General features: G+C 51.0%; 1 protein-coding gene across 1 annotated transcript in view; it reads left to right on the forward strand.

Annotated features, from left to right (window-relative positions):
* The first annotated feature begins 1,937 nt into the window (after positions 1-1,937).
* Positions 1,938-16,166, forward strand: part of LOC136710802 (cAMP-dependent protein kinase catalytic subunit PRKX-like) — a 69,855-nt gene continuing 55,626 nt past the window's right edge. Inside the window, exon 1 of the mRNA XM_066686633.1 lies at positions 1,938-1,990. The gene's annotated coding sequence lies outside the window, so the exon portion shown is untranslated. The remainder of the gene's footprint in view (positions 1,991-16,166) is intronic.

Below are 16,166 nucleotides of genomic sequence, written 5' to 3' on the forward strand. Positions count from 1 at the left end.
AACCCCTTTCCAGGACCAGGACCAGATTTACCTGATGGAGAAGCATAAAAGACAAGTAGAGGAGACTATCGTCTCTATGGTTTCTGCTGAAGGACGTTCTATTCTTTGATTACAGCGGTGAAGCACCTTTCAGGTTCTGGAAATGTCCTGAATGGTTTAAAATGAATAAAGTTAAATTTAATAAATTGGAGCAGAACCAGTTCCACATTAGAAGAAGATCTCTGATCTCTTTGGTCATCTGGGGGTTCCACTCTATGGAGCATGCACTAGATTCTTTCAGGGACTGAAAAGAACAGCTTGATTTTTCATCTTGTCTGAGTTGGAATCACTCTCCCACACAGTGCTAGGTTTTCTGGGGTGAAAACGACAGATCTCTGCTGTGAAATGGCCACACAGTGTTGAATGTTTTGATTTTCTGTCGTTCATTTTTTCTCTCGCTCTGATCCGAACGAGACGAAGAGAGAAAAGCCGGAGAACTTCAAAGAAAAGCCACGAGCCAGAAGCTTCAGTCTCATCAATTAAACAGACATCTTCTCAGATATGAGCACGTCTGCGAGGGTTTGGACATGAGTTTAATGCCCCACACAGGGAAGACGCTCTCTCCAGAGATGGAACGCAGTTCCAGCATTTAACCGCATTGCTGATGAGCCGAGCCACACGTACATAAAACATGAGATCATTTACATCTCTATAAATAACCATCAACACCCGGCTGCTTCCTAATTGCTCCGGGAGCCGTCGTGAGACGTTCCCATCGCTGTTTATTCTGCAGTCGTCTTTATTCTGCTCCCTGTATATACACCAACCAGCCAAAACATTACAGCCACCCTGTTTCTACACTCACTATTCACTCTCTCTGCTCCACTGACCACAGAGCAGGTATGATGTGGGTGGTGGATCATTCGCAGCGCTGCAGTGACACTGACATGATGGTGGTGTGTTAGTGTTAGTGTGTGTTGTGCTGGGATCAGTGGATCAGACACAGCAGCGACTGCTGAAGTTTTTAAACCCTGTGTCCACTCACTGTCCACTCTGTTAGACACTCCTCCCTCATTGGTCCACCTTGTAGATGTAAAGTCAGAGACAGTAGTTCATCTGTCGCTGCACAGAATGTTGGTTTTCCTCTAGTCTTTCATCAGTGGACATGGCGTCACCCACAGGACGCTATCGACTCTCAGCTGGATGTTTTTGGTTGGTGGACTGTTCTTAGTCCAGCAGTGACACTGAGGTTCCAGCAGCTACTGCTGTGTCTGATCCACTCTTAAACACCCACGCTCTTAAATATAAAGTTGCTAAAAAGGGTTCTGCAGCCAACGGAGTCACAGTCCCTCCTACAGGGGGCGCTGAGAGCAGCAGGTCAAAGCTGAAACAATGGGAACTACAGCTCTGCTTTCAGACAGATCTAATGTTAGCACTGTTTTCTGGAGAAACTATAGTTCATTCTCCCTCCCTCAAATTATCATGGATGAATTTTGAATCAAAGTAACTTCAGATCTTATTGTAATTAATAAACAATTTAATACAGTACAGTTATTTTAAACTGGCAATACAGTATTTGCAAAATGGAGATTCTGCTTTGACAGTGTTCAAAAGGCTACTGACAGTCCTATCGGCAGTTGGCTTAATAGATATCTGACAACAAAAAATGCTTTATCTGTTTGACTACAGTCTAAAAGGATTTACAAGTGAACACTGGTTCCCCAGCCCCTGCGTTTTTATTTTTTTCAGAAACACTAAGCATCTATATTTTAAAGAGTGTAACACTAATATTCTCATTACCACAGCAATTTAAGATCTCAAGTATAAACCATGATCCCTAAAATCTGTAAACACCCCTTATAACACGAGCTATTTAACCATAGGGTATTTATGAAGTCAGATACTGGAGGCTGTGAATACCCGATTTGGACTGCGCATGCGTAGACCATGCCTGTAGCAGCAGAGCGAAGCAGAGAGCTTTCCAAAGCATAGAGAAGCTTTATCTTGAAGAGTGAGTAACATTAAACACACATAAACACCAATTAGTCTTACCACTGGAGGTTACACACCGGTAAATTGTGTTTATTTACAGCTGAATATGTCCGTGTATTTGTTGAAGTACTCTAACAAAACATGACGAATAACGATGTGGGACACACACCCCGTTCAACACATACAGGACCGTGTCTACTTACAATTATCTTCGAAGAAGTGTAAACGAGCATGATATGCGCATGCGCAGTCGAAATCTCTCTGACACTTGGCCTTGACCGTATTGACCTTAGGCTCATTCGTCATAAGGGCTGTCCACAAACTTTAGGCCCCCCTGGTGTTGCGTGTGTTGGTGTCAGCCTTATCTCCCGCGCTCTGCTCTTACAGCATATTAATCTGAGCTAAACGGAGAGTGGCAGTTAGCCTAGCGCTGGGGCTAAGCACGCCAGCAGCCGCAGGTTTGCCAGATTGTGAGGGGGATTTTCTAATTGGAGGCTGGAACTGAAACAGGAGGCAACAGCGTCCAGGGCTCCAAGCCTCCACGACTGGACTGTTACTGTGCTGCAGGCGAAGGATTTAAACATGTCCCCCAGGGGGCGCCACTCGGCTCTGGGAACTACTTTTCGTAACAACAACAAAAACACATAATAATAGCAGAGTTCTGACTTTCCACTTTGATCTTTACTGTTGGATTTATTTGTTCCTAAGCTGCTGTGTTTTGATTCTCCTCAGTAAAATGATATTGAGGGAGGGGAGGGGGTGTTACAGCCATTCACACACTCTGTTGGACTCCTGGCGGCATTCAGCACACAGCTCCTCCACAGCAACCTCCTTTGTATTTTTTTGTAGTGCTTTTCTACAGAGATGCACACACTGTGTCAGCATAAAGTAGCTGGGATCGCTCATTTTAAGGGGGGGTCCATATATTTTGGACAGATTTTCTACGAATCCTGGTTCTCCACTGAGTATTAAACTTGTCTTATCCATTATTCACACCAGTTTCTACGCAGCACAGATACTCAGCACTTTATTAAAATTCAGGAAAACTGAAAAAAAATTTTCCTGCGGCAGATTGAATACGGCTTTCTGAGCCCAAGTCGCGGGTATATATACATGTATATAAAATGAAAATGATCTCTCCTTGATTCTACACTCGCTCTCCACACTGTTACGATCTGTGGTTACACAGTTACAGACTGTAGTCCATCTGTTGCTCTGCATACGTTACCCCCTTTTCCCCTATTCTTCAATGCTCAGGACCCCCACAGAGCAGGTAAGATCTGGATCATCCTCAGTGCTGCAGTGACACTGACGTGGTGGTGGTGTGTTAGTGTGTGTTGTGCTGCTACGAGTGGATCAGACGCAGCAGTGCTGCTGGAGTTTTAAAACATTGTGTCCACTCACTAGCTGTGTTCCAAAGCCTAGGCTGCAGACGAGGTAGGTTGAATTGTTGGTCACACACTGCTGTTTGAATGTGAAGGATGGTTTGTGTACAGCCCAGAAATGCAGCGTACGTTCTGAGCCGTTATGTACAGTGCGAAGGAGAAAATAAACAAGAGAGAAAAACAGCTTCAGAAGTTTCAGGAGCAGGGTTTGTTTATCTTTAAAGTGTAAAATAAATGATTATTTAAAAGATTTTATGTGTACCATATTTACTCAATAAGCTTATGGGCATATTACAGTGTGAAAGCATATATGTATTTTATTTTTATCCCAGTTGAAATCATTCATTCATTATCTGTAACCCTTATCCAGTTCAGGGTCGCGGTGGGTCATTGGGCCCTGGAATCATTGGGCGCAAGGCAGGAATACACCCTGGAGGGGGCGCAAGTCCTTTACAGGGCAACACACACATTCACACCTACAGACACTTTTGAGTCGCCAGTCCACCTACCAACGTGTGTTTTTGGACTGTGGGAGGAAACCGGAGCACCCGGAGGAAACCCACGCAGACACAGGGAGAACACACCACACTCCTCACAGACAGTCACCCGGAGCGGGAATCAACCCCTGGAGCTGTGTGACCGCGGCACTACCTGCTGCGCCACTGTGCTGCCCTCCCAGTTGAAATGTATTTGTTTATGGTTAAAATATAAGTTTTAATAACATTTATTAAATAGCATTGTCTTGCATGATAATATTAATAATCATATACAATACGATTAAAATTCAAACTACAATACTACTTTAATCTAAAGTCAGGTTAGTGCTTTGAGGCAGATCAGACCTTTCCGGTGACATCATCCTTACACTGCATTTTACACTGTGTTTGACCTAGGTTACTACGAAGGAATCTTCATAAGACATGTGCTACAAAGGACACGCCCGACCTTGGCTGCATCCTTAGCTTTGGAAAGCTTCTATAGTCGACTGTAAGACACTCAGTCTTTCATTAGTGGGCACAGGACACTGTCCACAGGACGCTGTTGTCTTGATGCTATTGGTTGGTGAACTATTCTCATTCCAGCAGTGACACTGAGGGGTTTAAAAACTCCAGGGGCACTGCTGTGTCTGATCCACGTTGTACCAGCACAACACACTAACACCATCAAAATCACCATTGCTCCATCCCATAACTTTGAGATTAGTTGGAACAATCAGTTCCTCACAGAAATGTCTCTGCATTGTTCAGCACAGCAGTGAGTGTTTTTCTGATCCGACGGGGGCCGTTCAGGTCTTTCACGGCTGTTATGAGTCCCTCCTCCTTTTATCCCTGGATCATTGTTTGAAGTTTTGAAGCAGTGCAGTCTCTGCTTTGCTCGGAAATATCTGAAGAGAGATAAATAAATTATATGTGGTGATTAATCTGAGAAGAAATGAACTCTGCTTTCAGTCCGGAAACCAAGCTCCAAATTGCAGGGAGCCTCCACATTTCATCTCCGGCTCGGAAGATAAAGGCGCTCCTCCAATTCCTGCAGTTCGTCCTAATGGCCAGAGACACAATGAGGAGCTGGACGTGAGCGCTGGGCCATGAAATGACCTCATTGTATTCATTTCATTGAAAGAGCCAATTGACTCCAGGCACATTATCTCCGTCGTGTACATCAGCCGCCCGCTGAACCCACCTGAGACACTCCGACTCGCGGCCGGCTCATTATCCTCCAGAGCGCTTGCCCTTCAGTGACACTTCCAAAGGTTGGGGGGGTGAGACATTGCAGAGAAAATGAAGATCACTGTCGTCCTGTCAATCATTGTCCAGATTTTTGGCTCATCTGCATCGATAAAACCACACAGGCCTCTTTCTAACTCATTTATTCATCTACTGTAAGCACTTCATCCTGATCAGGGTCACAGTGTGTCTGAAGCCCACCTGGAATCACTGGACACAAGGCAGGAACACACACTCACCCAGTCACTCACTCACACACTCACACACACACACACCTATGGACAGTACCACACACTCACTCAGTCACTCACACCTGAGGACAGGGTCACACTCTCACTCAGTCATTCACACCTGTGGACAGTGTCACACACTCACTCAGTCATTCACACCTGTGGGCAGTGTCACACACTCACTCAGTCATTCACACCTGTGGACAGTGTCACACCCTCACTCAGTCACTCACACCTGTGGGCAGTGTCACACACTCACTCAGTCACTCACACCTGTGGACAGTGTCACACTCTCACTCAGTCACTCACACCTGAGGGCAGTGTCACACACTCAGTAACTTACACCTGAGGGCAGTGTCACACACTCAGTAACTTACACCTGAGGGCAGTGTCACACACTCACTCAGTCACTCACACCTGAGGACAGGGTCACACTCTCACTCAGTCACTCACACCTGTGGACAGGGTCACACACTCACTCAGTCACTCACACCTGTGGACAGGGTCACACACTCACTCAGTCACTCGCACCTGTGGACAGGGTCACACACTCACTCAGTCACTCGCACCTGAGGACAGGGTCACACTCTCACTCAGTTACTTACACCAGTGGACAGGGTCACACACTCACTCACCCCTGTGGGCAGTGTCACTCACTCACTCAGTCACTCACACCTGTGGACAGTGTCACACACTCACTCAGTTATTCACACCTGTGGACAGTGTCACACCCTCACTCAGTCACTCACACCTGTGGGCAGTGTCACACACTCACTCAGTCACTCACACCTGTGGACAGTGTCACACACTTACTCAGTCACTCACACCTGGGGGCAGTGTCACACACTCACTCAGTCACTCACACCTGTGGGCAGTGTCACACACTCACTCAGTCACTCACACCTGTGGACAGGGTCACACAGTCACTCACACCTGTGGACAGGGTCACACTCTCACTCAGTCACTCACACCTGTGGACAGTGTCACACTCTCACTCAGTCACTCACACCTGTGGACAGTGTCACACAGTCACTCACACCTGTGGGCAGTGTCACACACTCACTCAGTCACTCACACCTGTGGACAGGGTCACACACTTACTCAGTCACTCACACCTGTGGACAGGGTCACACAGTCACTCACACCTGTGGACAGTGTCACACTCTCACTCAGTCACTCACACCTGTGGACAGTGTCACACTCTCACTCAGTCACTCACACCTGTGGACAGTGTCACACTCTCACTCAGTCACTCACACCTGAGGGCAGTGTCACACACTCAGTAACTTACACCTGAGGGCAGTGTCACACACTCAGTAACTTACACCTGAGGGCAGTGTCACACACTCACTCAGTCACTCACACCTGAGGACAGGGTCACACTCTCACTCAGTCACTCACACCTGTGGACAGTGTCACACACTCACTCAGTCACTCAGACCTGTGGACAGGGTCACACACTCACTCAGTCACTCACACCTGTGGACAGGGTCACACACTCACTCAGTCACTCACACCTGTGGACAGGGTCACACACTCACTCAGTCACTCGCACCTGAGGACAGGGTCACACTCTCACTCAGTTACTTACACCTGTGGACAGGGTCACACACTCACTCACCCCTGTGGGCAGTGTCACTCACTCACTCACCCCTGTGGACAGGGTCACACACTCACTCACTCACCCCTGTGGACAGGGTCACACACTCACTCACTCACCCCTGTGGACAGGGTCAAACACTCACTCACTCACCCCTGTGGACAGTGTCACACTCTCACTCAGTCACTCACACCTGTGGTCAGGGTCACACACTCACTCAGTCACTCACACCTGTGGACAGGGTCACACACTCACTCAGTCACTCACACCTGAGGACAGTGTCACACACTCACTCAGTCACTCACACCTGTGGGCAGTGTCACACACTCACTCAGTCACTCACACCTGAGGACAGGGTCACACACTCACTCAGTCACTCACACCTGTGGACAGTGTCACACACTCACTCAGTCACTCACACCTGAGAACAGGGTCACACACTCACTCTGTCACTCACACCTGTGGGCAGTGTCACACACTCACTCAGTCACTCACACCTGTGGACAGTGTCACACACTCACTCAGTCACTCACACCTGTGGACAGTGTCACACACTCACTCAGTCACTCACACCTGAGGACAGGGTCACACACTCACTCAGTCACTCACACCTGTGGACAGTGTCACACATTCACTCAGTCACTCACACCTGTGGACAGTGTCACACACTCACTCAGTCACTCACACCTGTGGGCAGTGTCACACACTCAATAAGTCACTCACACCTGTGGGCAGTGTCACACACTCAATCAGTCACTCACACCTGTGGGCAGTGTCACACACTCAATCAGTCACTCACACCTGTGGGCAGTGTCACACACTCACTCAGTCACTCACACCTGTGGGCAGTGTCACACACTCACTCGGTCACTCACACCTGTGGGCACTGTCACACACTCACTTAGTCACTCACACCTGTGGGCACTGTCACACACTCAGTAACTCACACCTGTGGGCAGTGTCACACACTCAGTAACTTACACCTGTGGGCAGTGTCACACACTCATTCAGTCACTCACACCTGAGGACAGGGTCACACTCTCACTCAGTCACTCACACCTGAGGACAGGGTCACACTCTCACTCAGTCACTCACACCTGTGGACAGTGTCACACAGTCACTCACACCTGTGGACAGTGTCACACTCTCACTCAGTCACTCACACCTGTGGACAGTGTCACACAGTCACTCACACCTGTGGACAGTGTCACACACTCACTCAGTCACTCACACCTGAGGACAGGGTCACACACTCACTCAGTCACTCACACCTGTGGACAGTGTCACACACTCACTCAGTCACTCACACCTGAGGACAGGGTCACACTCTCACTCAGTCACTTACACCTGTGGACAGGGTCACACACTCACTCACACCTGTGGGCAGTGTCACTCACTCAGTCACTCATACCTGAGGACAGGGTCACACACTCACTCAGTCACTCACACCTGTGGACAGTGTCACACACTCACTCAGTCACTCACACCTGAGGACAGGGTCACACACTCACTCACACCTGTGGACAGTGTCACACTCTCACTCAGTCACTCACACCTGTGGACAGTGTCACACAGTCACTCACACCTGTGGACAGTGTCACACACTCACTCAGTCACTCACACCTGAGGACAGGGTCACACACTCACTCAGTCACTCACACCTGTGGACAGTGTCACACACTCACTCAGTCACTCACACCTGAGGACAGGGTCACACTCTCACTCAGTCACTTACACCTGTGGACAGGGTCACACAGTCACTCACACCTGTGGGCAGTGTCACACACTCACTCAGTCACTCACACCTGTGGACAGGGTCACACACTTACTCAGTCACTCACACCTGTAGACAGGGTCACACAGTCACTCACACCTGTGGACAGTGTCACACTCTCACTCAGTCACTCACACCTGTGGACAGTGTCACACTCTCACTCAGTCACTCACACCTGTGGACAGTGTCACACTCTCACTCAGTCACTCACACCTGAGGGCAGTGTCACACACTCAGTAACTTACACCTGAGGGCAGTGTCACACACTCAGTAACTTACACCTGAGGGCAGTGTCACACACTCACTCAGTCACTCACACCTGAGGACAGGGTCACACTCTCACTCAGTCACTCACACCTGTGGACAGTGTCACACACTCACTCAGTCACTCAGACCTGTGGACAGGGTCACACACTCACTCAGTCACTCACACCTGTGGACAGGGTCACACACTCACTCAGTCACTCACACCTGTGGACAGGGTCACACACTCACTCAGTCACTCGCACCTGAGGACAGGGTCACACTCTCACTCAGTTACTTACACCTGTGGACAGGGTCACACACTCACTCACCCCTGTGGGCAGTGTCACTCACTCACTCACCCCTGTGGACAGGGTCACACACTCACTCACTCACCCCTGTGGACAGGGTCACACACTCACTCACTCACCCCTGTGGACAGGGTCACACACTCACTCACTCACCCCTGTGGACAGTGTCACACTCTCACTCAGTCACTCACACCTGTGGTCAGGGTCACACACTCACTCAGTCACTCACACCTGTGGACAGGGTCACACACTCACTCAGTCACTCACACCTGAGGACAGTGTCACACACTCACTCAGTCACTCACACCTGTGGGCAGTGTCACACACTCACTCAGTCACTCACACCTGAGGACAGGGTCACACACTCACTCAGTCACTCACACCTGTGGACAGTGTCACACACTCACTCAGTCACTCACACCTGAGGACAGGGTCACACACTCACTCTGTCACTCACACCTGTGGGCAGTGTCACACACTCACTCAGTCACTCACACCTGTGGACAGTGTCACACACTCACTCAGTCACTCACACCTGAGGACAGGGTCACACACTCACTCAGTCACTCACACCTGTGGACAGTGTCACACATTCACTCAGTCACTCACACCTGTGGACAGTGTCACACACTCACTCAGTCACTCACACCTGTGGGCAGTGTCACACACTCAATAAGTCACTCACACCTGTGGGCAGTGTCACACACTCAATCAGTCACTCACACCTGTGGGCAGTGTCACACATTCACTCAGTCACTCACACCTGTGGGCAGTGTCACACACTCACTCGGTCACTCACACCTGTGGGCACTGTCACACACTCACTTAGTCACTCACACCTGTGGGCACTGTCACACACTCAGTAACTCACACCTGTGGGCAGTGTCACACACTCAGTAACTTACACCTGTGGGCAGTGTCACACACTCATTCAGTCACTCACACCTGAGGACAGGGTCACACTCTCACTCAGTCACTCACACCTGAGGACAGGGTCACACTCTCACTCAGTCACTCACACCTGTGGACAGTGTCACACAGTCACTCACACCTGTGGACAGTGTCACACTCTCACTCAGTCACTCACACCTGTGGACAGTGTCACACTCTCACTCAGTCACTCACACCTGAGGGCAGTGTCACACACTCAGTAACTTACACCTGAGGGCAGTGTCACACACTCACTCAGTCACTCACACCTGAGGACAGGGTCACACTCTCACTCAGTCACTCACACCTGTGGACAGTGTCACACACTCACTCAGTCACTCAGACCTGTGGACAGGGTCACACACTCACTCAGTCACTCACACCTGTGGACAGGGTCACACACTCACTCAGTCACTCACACCTGTGGACAGGGTCACACACTCACTCAGTCACTCGCACCTGAGGACAGGGTCACACTCTCACTCAGTTACTTACACCTGTGGACAGGGTCACACACTCACTCACCCCTGTGGGCAGTGTCACTCACTCACTCACCCCTGTGGACAGGGTCACACACTCACTCACTCACCCCTGTGGACAGGGTCACACACTCACTCACTCACCCCTGTGGACAGGGTCACACACTCACTCACTCACCCCTGTGGACAGTGTCACACTCTCACTCAGTCACTCACACCTGTGGTCAGGGTCACACACTCACTCAGTCACTCACACCTGTGGACAGGGTCACACACTCACTCAGTCACTCACACCTGAGGACAGTGTCACACACTCACTCAGTCACTCACACCTGTGGGCAGTGTCACACACTCACTCAGTCACTCACACCTGAGGACAGGGTCACACACTCACTCAGTCACTCACACCTGTGGACAGTGTCACACACTCACTCAGTCACTCACACCTGAGGACAGGGTCACACACTCACTCTGTCACTCACACCTGTGGGCAGTGTCACACACTCACTCAGTCACTCACACCTGTGGACAGTGTCACACACTCACTCAGTCACTCACACCTGAGGACAGGGTCACACACTCACTCAGTCACTCACACCTGAGGACAGGGTCACACACTCACTCAGTCACTCACACCTGTGGACAGTGTCACACATTCACTCAGTCACTCACACCTGTGGACAGTGTCACACACTCACTCAGTCACTCACACCTGTGGGCAGTGTCACACACTCAATAAGTCACTCACACCTGTGGGCAGTGTCACACACTCAATCAGTCACTCACACCTGTGGGCAGTGTCACACACTCAATCAGTCACTCACACCTGTGGGCAGTGTCACACACTCACTCAGTCACTCACACCTGTGGGCAGTGTCACACACTCACTCGGTCACTCACACCTGTGGGCACTGTCACACACTCACTTAGTCACTCACACCTGTGGGCACTGTCACACACTCAGTAACTCACACCTGTGGGCAGTGTCACACACTCAGTAACTTACACCTGTGGGCAGTGTCACACACTCATTCAGTCACTCACACCTGAGGACAGGGTCACACTCTCACTCAGTCACTCACACCTGAGGACAGGGTCACACTCTCGCTCAGTCACTCACACCTGTGGACAGTGTCACACAGTCACTCACACCTGTGGACAGTGTCACACTCTCACTCAGTCACTCACACCTGTGGACAGTGTCACACAGTCACTCACACCTGTGGACAGTGTCACACACTCACTCAGTCACTCACACCTGAGGACAGGGTCACACACTCACTCAGTCACTCACACCTGTGGACAGTGTCACACACTCACTCAGTCACTCACACCTGAGGACAGGGTCACACTCTCACTCAGTCACTTACACCTGTGGACAGGGTCACACACTCACTCACACCTGTGGGCAGTGTCACTCACTCAGTCACTCATACCTGAGGACAGGGTCACACACTCACTCAGTCACTCACACCTGTGGACAGTGTCACACACTCACTCAGTCACTCACACCTGAGGACAGGGTCACACACTCACTCACACCTGTGGACAGTGTCACACTCTCACTCAGTCACTCACACCTGTGGACAGTGTCACACAGTCACTCACACCTGTGGACAGTGTCACACACTCACTCAGTCACTCACACCTGAGGACAGGGTCACACACTCACTCAGTCACTCACACCTGTGGACAGTGTCACACACTCACTCAGTCACTCACACCTGAGGACAGGGTCACACTCTCACTCAGTCACTTACACCTGTGGACAGGGTCACACAGTCACTCACACCTGTGGGCAGTGTCACACACTCACTCAGTCACTCACACCTGTGGACAGGGTCACACACTTACTCAGTCACTCACACCTGTGGACAGGGTCACACAGTCACTCACACCTGTGGACAGTGTCACACTCTCACTCAGTCACTCACACCTGTGGACAGTGTCACACTCTCACTCAGTCACTCACACCTGTGGACAGTGTCACACTCTCACTCAGTCACTCACACCTAAGGGCAGTGTCACACACTCAGTAACTTACACCTGAGGGCAGTGTCACACACTCACTCAGTCACTCACACCTGAGGACAGGGTCACACTCTCACTCAGTCACTCACACCTGAGGACAGGGTCACACACTCACTCAGTCACTCAGACCTGTGGACAGGGTCACACACTCACTCAGTCACTCACACCTGTGGACAGGGTCGCACACTCACTCAGTCACTCACACCTGTGGACAGGGTCACACACTCACTCAGTCACTCGCACCTGAGGACAGGGTCACACTCTCACTCAGTTACTTACACCTGTGGACAGGGTCACACACTCACTCACCCCTGTGGGCAGTGTCACTCACTCACTCACCCCTGTGGACAGGGTCACACACTCACTCACTCACCCCTGTGGACAGGGTCACACACTCACTCACTCACCCCTGTGGACAGTGTCACACTCTCACTCAGTCACTCACACCTGTGGTCAGGGTCACACACTCACTCAGTCACTCACACCTGTGGACAGGGTCACACACTCACTCAGTCACTCACACCTGAGGACAGTGTCACACACTCACTCAGTCACTCACACCTGTGGGCAGTGTCACACACTCACTCAGTCACTCACACCTGAGGACAGGGTCACACACTCACTCAGTCACTCACACCTGTGGACAGTGTCACACACTCACTCAGTCACTCACACCTGAGGACAGGGTCACACACTCACTCTGTCACTCACACCTGTGGGCAGTGTCACACACTCACTCAGTCACTCACACCTGTGGACAGTGTCACACACTCACTCAGTCACTCACACCTGTGGACAGTGTCACACACTCACTCAGTCACTCACACCTGAGGACAGGGTCACACATTCACTCAGTCACTCACACCTGTGGACAGTGTCACACACTCACTCAGTCACTCACACCTGTGGGCAGTGTCACACACTCAATAAGTCACTCACACCTGTGGGCAGTGTCACACACTCAATCAGTCACTCACACCTGTGGGCAGTGTCACACACTCAATCAGTCACTCACACCTGTGGGCAGTGTCACACACTCACTCAGTCACTCACACCTGTGGGCAGTGTCACACACTCACTCGGTCACTCACACCTGTGGGCACTGTCACACACTCACTTAGTCACTCACACCTGTGGGCACTGTCACACACTCAGTAACTCACACCTGTGGGCAGTGTCACACACTCAGTAACTTACACCTGTGGGCAGTGTCACACACTCATTCAGTCACTCACACCTGAGGACAGGGTCACACTCTCACTCAGTCACTCACACCTGAGGACAGGGTCACACTCTCACTCAGTCACTCACACCTGTGGACAGTGTCACACAGTCACTCACACCTGTGGACAGTGTCACACTCTCACTCAGTCACTCACACCTGTGGACAGTGTCACACTCTCACTCAGTCACTCACACCTGAGGGCAGTGTCACACACTCAGTAACTTACACCTGAGGGCAGTGTCACACACTCACTCAGTCACTCACACCTGTGGACAGTGTCACACACTCACTCAGTCACTCACACCTGAGGACAGGGTCACACTCTCACTCAGTCACTCACACCTGTGGACAGTGTCACACACTCACTCAGTCACTCACACCTGTGGACAGGGTCACACACTCACTCAGTCACTCACACCAGTGGACAGGGTCACACACTCACTCAGTCACTCACACCTGTGGACAGGGTCACACACTCACTCAGTCACTCACACCTGTGGACAGGGTCACACACTCACTCAGTCACTCGCACCTGAGGACAGGGTCACACTCTCACTCAGTTACTTACACCTGTGGACAGGGTCACACACTCACTCACCCCTGTGGGCAGTGTCACTCACTCACTCACCCCTGTGGACAGGGTCACACACTCACTCACTCACCCCTGTAGACAGGGTCACACACTCACTCACTCACCCCTGTGGACAGGGTCACACACTCACTCACTCACCCCTGTGGACAGGGTCACACACTCACTCACTCACCCCTGTGGACAGGGTCACACACTCACTCACTCACCCCTGTGGACAGGGTCACACACTCACTCACTCACCCCTGTGGACAGGGTCACACACTCACTCACTCACCCCTGTGGACAGTGTCACACTCTCACTCAGTCACTCACACCTGTGGTCAGGGTCACACACTCACTCAGTCACTCACACCTGTGGACAGGGTCACACACTCACTCAGTCACTCACACCTGAGGACAGTGTCACACACTCACTCAGTCACTCACACCTGTGGGCAGTGTCACACACTCACTCAGTCACTCACACCTGAGGACAGGGTCACACACTCACTCAGTCACTCACACCTGTGGACAGTGTCACACACTCACTCAGTCACTCACACCTGAGGACAGGGTCACACACTCACTCTGTCACTCACACCTGTGGGCAGTGTCACACACTCACTCAGTCACTCACACCTGTGGACAGTGTCACACACTCACTCAGTCACTCACACCTGAGGACAGGGTCACACACTCACTCAGTCACTCACACCTGAGGACAGGGTCACACACTCACTCAGTCACTCACACCTGTGGACAGTGTCACACATTCACTCAGTCACTCACACCTGTGGACAGTGTCACACACTCACTCAGTCACTCACACCTGTGGGCAGTGTCACACACTCAATAAGTCACTCACACCTGTGGGCAGTGTCACACACTCAATCAGTCACTCACACCTGTGGGCAGTGTCACACACTCAATCAGTCACTCACACCTGTGGGCAGTGTCACACACTCACTCAGTCACTCACACCTGTGGGCAGTGTCACACACTCACTCGGTCACTCACACCTGTGGGCACTGTCACACACTCACTTAGTCACTCACACCTGTGGGCACTGTCACACACTCAGTAACTCACACCTGTGGGCAGTGTCACACACTCAGTAACTTACACCTGTGGGCAGTGTCACACACTCATTCAGTCACTCACACCTGAGGACAGGGTCACACTCTCACTCAGTCACTCACACCTGAGGACAGGGTCACACTCTCGCTCAGTCACTCACACCTGTGGACAGTGTCACACAGTCACTCACACCTGTGGACAGTGTCACACTCTCACTCAGTCACTCACACCTGTGGACAGTGTCACACAGTCACTCACACCTGTGGACAGTGTCACACACTCACTCAGTCACTCACACCTGAGGACAGGGTCACACACTCACTCAGTCACTCACACCTGTGGACAGTGTCACACACTCACTCAGTCACTCACACCTGAGGACAGGGTCACACTCTCACTCAGTCACTTACACCTGTGGACAGGGTCACACACTCACTCACACCTGTGGGCAGTGTCACTCACTCAGTCACTCATACCTGAGGACAGGGTCACACACTCACTCAGTCACTCACACCTGTGGACAGTGTCACACACTCACTCAGTCACTCACACCTGAGGACAGGGTCACACACTCACTCACACCTGTGGACAGTGTCACACTCTCACTCAGTCACT

The sequence above is a fragment of the Hoplias malabaricus genome, chromosome 12 (genome assembly GCF_029633855.1).
Source record: "Hoplias malabaricus isolate fHopMal1 chromosome 12, fHopMal1.hap1, whole genome shotgun sequence".
In the NCBI taxonomy this organism is placed as follows: Eukaryota; Metazoa; Chordata; class Actinopteri; order Characiformes; family Erythrinidae; genus Hoplias; species Hoplias malabaricus.